The sequence below is a fragment of the Eptatretus burgeri genome, chromosome 8 (assembly GCF_056783735.1).
Source record: "Eptatretus burgeri isolate ZD-2024b chromosome 8, Ebu_testis_v1, whole genome shotgun sequence".
Taxonomy (NCBI): Eukaryota; Metazoa; Chordata; class Myxini; order Myxiniformes; family Myxinidae; genus Eptatretus; species Eptatretus burgeri.
The window spans coordinates 10,259,774-10,265,653 of NC_140968.1; the positions used below are offsets into that span (position 1 = coordinate 10,259,774).

A 5,880-nucleotide genomic window follows, 5' to 3' on the forward strand; every position below is an offset into this window, starting at 1 on the left:
AATCCATTCTTGTCCAACCCGAACCAACACATCCAGATATACAGCAACTGTTCAAATCACTACCTCTCCTGTTTACAGACTATCTGGATAAATGTTATGAAGCTGCCTCTCAAAAATACTCTCGTTAACCACACAGATATCATCTACATCGACATGACAGAAGGAAATAGACACCTTGAATTTATTCAATTTACTCTTGGCACCTTGTATAACGCAGTTTTACTCAGTGATTTGTACTAATATTCGACTATTTATTTGCAGAAACGAGTTCCTGGGTCTTGCATGACAGTTAACTATGCCTCAAATCCAGGGAGCCCACAAACTTTCCGATTTTCAGAGGATGAATTGTTGGCCATTTGGAAGGTGGAGTCAGCCAGCATCAGATAGCTCAGAACCTTGGCGTTCCACTTTCTACGGTCAAACCGGTGATTGTGCAATTCACCAGTGAAGGAAAGGAATCCAAATAAATGTTGGACATTTTGAATTTTGGACGAATGAGTGAAGCACCTCGTGACAATCCACTGTCGCCTACACAGCTGTCATAGAACAAAGTTCCCATCAATACATTCATCGGACTCGACACCCTCGAGGCACAAAACAAGAACATCAAATCAGCGAGTGGTGTGCACACTACCCGGTTATTGTATGATACCAGCGAGTGGTGTGCACACTACCCGGTTATTGTATGATACCAGCGAGTGGTGTGCACACTACCCGGTTATTGTATGATACCAGCGAGTGGTGTGCACACTACCCGGTTATTGTATGATACCAGCGAGTGGTGTGCACACTACCCGGTTATTGTATCAAACTAGCGAGTGGTGTGCACACTACCCGGTTATTGTATCAAACTAGCGAGTGGTGTGCACACTACCCGGTTATTTATGATACCAGCGAGTGGTGTGCACACTACCCAGTTATTGTATGATACCAGCGAGTGGTGTGCACACTACCCGGTTATTGTATCAAACCAGCGAGTGGTGTGCACACTACCCGGTTATTGTATCAAACTAGCGAGTGGTGTGCACACTACCCGGTTATTTATGATACCAGCGAGTGGTGTGCACACTACCCAGTTATTGTATGATACCAGCGAGTGGTGTGCACACTACCCGGTTATTGTATCAAACCAGCGAGTGGTGTGCACACTACCCGGTTATTGTATGATACCAGCGAGTGGTGTGCACACTACCCGGTTATTGTATGATACCAGCGAGTGGTGTGCACACTACCCGGTTATTGTATCAAACCAGCGAGTGGTGTGCACACTACGTGGTTATTGTATCAAACTAGCGAGTGGTGTGCTAACTACGTGGTTATTGTATGATACCAGCGAGTGGTGTGCACACTACCCAATTATTGTATGATACCAGCGAGTGGTGTGCACACTAACCAGTTATTGTATGATACCAGCGAGTGGTGTGCACACTACCCAGTTATTGTACGATACCAGCGAGTGGTGTGCACACTACCCAGTTATTGTACGATACCAGCGAGTGGTGTGCACACTACCCGGTTATTGTATCAAACCAGCGAGTGGTGTGCACACTACGTGGTTATTGTATCAAACCAGCGAGTGGTGTGCACACTACGTGGTTATTGTATCAAACTAGCGAGTGGTGTGCTAACTACGTGGTTATTGTATGATACCAGCGAGTGGTGTGCACACTACCCGGTTATTGTATGATACCAGCGAGTGGTGTGCACACTACCCGGTTATTGTATGATACCAGCGAGTGGTGTGCACACTACCCGGTTATTGTATGATACCAGCGAGTGGTGTGCACACTACCCGGTTATTGTATGATACCAGCGAGTGGTGTGCACACTACCCGGTTATTGTACGATACCAGCGAGTGGTGTGCACACTACCCGGTTATTGTATGATACCAGCGAGTGGTGTGCACACTACCCGGTTATTGTATGATACCAGCGAGTGGTGTGCACACTACCCGGTTATTGTATGATACCAGCGAGTGGTGTGCACACTACCCGGTTATTGTATCAAACCAGCGAGTGGTGTGCACACTACGTGGTTATTGTATCAAACCAGCGAGTGGTGTGCACACTACGTGGTTATTGTATCAAACTAGCGAGTGGTGTGCTAACTACGTGGTTATTGTATGATACCAGCGAGTGGTGTGCACACTACCCGGTTATTGTATGATACCAGCGAGTGGTGTGCACACTACCCGGTTATTGTATGATACCAGCGAGTGGTGTGCACACTACCCGGTTATTGTACGATACCAGCGAGTGGTGTGCACACTACCCGGTTATTGTACGATACCAGCGAGTGGTGTGCACACTACCCGGTTATTGTATGATACCAGCGAGTGGTGTGCACACTACCCGGTTATTGTATGATACCAGCGAGTGGTGTGCACACTACCCGGTTATTGTATGATACCAGCGAGTGGTGTGCACACTACCCGGTTATTGTATACCAGCGAGTGGTGTGCACACTACCCGGTTATTGTACGATACCAGCGAGTGGTGTGCACACTACCCGGTTATTGTACGATACCAGCGAGTGGTGTGCACACTACCCGGTTATTGTATGATACCAGCGAGTGGTGTGCACACTACGTGGTTATTGTATGATACCAGCGAGTGGTGTGCACACTACCCGGTTATTGTATGATACCAGCGAGTGGTGTGCACACTACCCGGTTATTGTATCAAACGTGTTGAAAAGAGAACATGAACATTAACGCGGACACATCATGACCGCAGACAGGTAATCAACACGTACTGTGTGTGCCAAGTGTACAAGAGCACCATCGTGGACAAGCATCGTTTCGGAATTTTTGTGATGAGCCTGAGGAGGAAGAAGGGAGGAGGAGGAGGAGGAGGAGGAGGAGGAGGAGGAGGAGGAGGAAGAGAGGAGGAGGAAGGAAGGAGGAGGAAGGAAGAGAGGAGGAAGGAAGAAGGAGGAGGAAGGAAGAAGGAGGAGGAAGGAAGAAGGAGGAGGAAGGAAGAAGGAGGAGGAAGGAGGAAGAGAGGAGGAAGGAGGAAGAGAGGAGGAAGGAGGAAGAGAGGAGGAAGGAAGGAGGAGGAAGGAAGGAGGAGGAGGAGGAGGAGGAAGAAAGAAGGAGGAAGGAAGAAACGAGGAAGGAAGAGAGGAGGAGGAGGAGGAGGAGATGGAAGAGAGGAGGAAGGAAGAAGGAGGAGGATGAGGAGAAAGAGAGGAGCAAGAAAGGAGGAGGATGAGGAAGAGAGGATGAGGAGGAAGGAAGAAGGAGGATGAGGAGGAAGGAAGAAGGAGGATGAGGAGGAAGGAAGAAGGAGGATGAGGAGGAAGGAAGAAGGAGGATGAGGAGGAAGGAAGGAGGATGAGGAGGAGGAAGGGAGGAGGAGGAGGAGGAAGGGAGAAGGAGGAGGAAAGGAGAAGGAAGGGAGGAGAGGAGATGTGAGGAGGTGAGGGAGGGGAGCTCGAGGTACCGTCACTACTGCACCGTTTGGTTAAACTTTTCAGTTGTTCAACACATTCAAACAAAGTAGAACATTTCAAGGAGGAAGAAGAATCCAATAATCGGAATCACGTGGTGCCGGTCACCCCACGTGGACTCACCGTGAGTGCGAAAGGTACCCAGTGTGGGTCCCGAGGATGGAGAACAGTGCGCCAGTGCGGCGGCCATGTTCGTGCTCAGACTGTTGGCGGATGGAGTGATGAGAAGCGAGAAGTGGGAAGGGGTTAGGGGCAAGGGGTGGGATGACGGATGCAGGAGGGACACGAAGGGTAATGGGCGTGGGGAGGAAATGGAAAGTGCTGTGACCTCACCACATCACGACTCATGAAAGAGTGTGCTGGCCGCTGGGAGTGGACATTGGTCCAAAAGTAAAACACACTCTGATAACTCGGCCATTCAACCCATCATGGCTGTGTCAGGGCGACATCGCTGAACCACCTGCTGCATGAAGTGTTAATTACAGAGGACAGTAAACTGAACCCTACGCACCAAATGTGACCAAGTTACGAGCACGCAATGGCCTACTCTTTTCAAACAGAGTATATAGTGCCGCAGTGGGATGGGATGTGGGAGTGGGAGGAGCGAAGGGAGTGGGAGGAGCGAGGGGAGTGGGAGGAGCTAGAGGGGAGTGGGATGGGATGTGGGAGTGGGATGGGATGTGGGAGTGGGATGGGATGTGGGAGTGGGACAGGGGAGGGTCGTGGGGTGAGATGTTGGAGTTTGAAGGGCTGGAGGAGATTGAGGAAAGGGGAGCTGGAGTGTTGGAGGGGTATGCCAGATTCGATGGTTTAATGATTGGAGAGTTTGCTCACAAAGAAACTTCACCTGTTTCCTTGAACAGCAAAAAGAGGTCGATTTTCTCACAGTGATGACGTTGACAACGTGATCAAATCCCAGTTTTGACAGTGTCCCCATTCCCATGGATATGGATGAGATCAGGAAAAGCAAAATACAGCCACTTGCTTCCCGGGCGCACCTGCTGTTTGGGGAAAGCTTCCAGTGTGGACGAAACCCCAAGAATGATGTCCGAACTTATACTTGGTTTCCACAGAAGGAATGAACTCAAGGAGGTTCGAGACGTGAGGTTGGGCTGGGGCTGAGTTAGAGGGGCTGGGGAAGAGTAACCGACTTCAAACGTGGTGTCCATCGGCCAGGCATGACTGGAATGTGGATAGAGATTGCACTCTTGATGTCCTTCACTCCTTGTAAGCATCCAGAACCACTCCAGACGCCCAACACCTCACCCACAACGACGTTAAAACACAAACGCCATGTCTTCGATCAAAAGCAAGTTGTTTTCGTGTTTCAAAAACGGAAATGTGGAATTAAATAATTGTTTATTTCTCTGGGATTGATTGATTGATTGAGAAAATTTCATAAATGCTGTTGTTCATCGATGGATGACATTCTTACACGTGGGAGGCTTCTCCAAAAAGTTACAGCTTCTTCTCTCATGCTCACGTTAAAGTTTGGGAGACATGTTCAGCGAGATGACTTGCTCCGGGAGTGGTCAGATTGACCTCGGGGTCATCTTGAAGTCGGTCACAAGTTTGAAGCAGCCAGAGTGATGGTAATCGGTGCTGACTGGTGCTTTGATATGGAAATATCTCGAACTACCTCGAAATAGGGAGCCCATACTCTTGACAGATCATCGTGATTCGTGGTACTCACCGGTCGTGAACACTCGTATTTCCATGGCTAGAAGAATCAACCCTGGACTGGTCGCCACTCTGTTGTAGAGAACTGATAAATGACCGAAACTCCTATGTCCATGCAGTCATGGGATTCAAAAACCACACACGATGAGGACAATGAAACGGCTTCACCAACTCAACAACCGAGCCGAACTATCTGTGGAAGGAAGGATGGAATCAACAGAAAGTTGATTTAGGTACACCAACCATTGGAGCAAAAACAAAGGACCATGAGGTGAGCTTCTCCTTGTTTCCCACGGTGGTTAGCATACCTCAATCAAGGTCCTGTTGATTTCATTGCAGATCGACACGTCTTCATCTGCGAGAAGAATTCTTTAGTCGGTACCCAGGAGTCGAGTCAGCTCACGAAATAGAACCAATTCAAACTGGCTGCCTCGATCCCTAGTGATGTTTGATGGAACACCGAAACGTGCGATTCAGGTGTGGATAAAAGCCCTGGCGATGGTAGGTGTGGTGATGTCAGCTGTCGGTGTTGCCTCTGGCCAACAGGTGAAGCGGTCAACAAAAGTTAGTAAATAGTGGTGCCCGTTTGAAGGTGGTAGGGACTGACAAGAACCACGTGGAACTTTCCAAAACGCCTTTCCGGTGTTGTAAAGCTAGCACGTGGTGTGAAAGTATGGCATTGGGTCTTGGAGTGTTGGCATTGAAGACATTGCTTCGCCCAACAGTGCACATCAGCGTTAATGCTTGGC

General features: G+C 49.0%; 1 protein-coding gene across 2 annotated transcripts in view; it reads right to left on the reverse strand.

Moving 5' to 3' along the window:
* Positions 1 to 4,020, reverse strand: part of ENC1 (ectodermal-neural cortex 1) — an 80,515-nt gene extending 76,495 nt beyond the window's left edge. Inside the window, exons 1-2 of one of the 2 annotated variants that reach the window (XM_085890817.1) lie at positions 3,575 to 4,020; positions 2,756 to 2,821 (exon numbers count right to left, since the gene is read on the reverse strand). The gene's annotated coding sequence lies outside the window, so the exon portion shown is untranslated. The remainder of the gene's footprint in view (positions 1 to 2,755; positions 2,822 to 3,574) is intronic. The other variant, XM_085890815.1, reaches the window with a different exon arrangement.
* Positions 4,021 to 5,880: the final 1,860 nt, after the last annotated feature.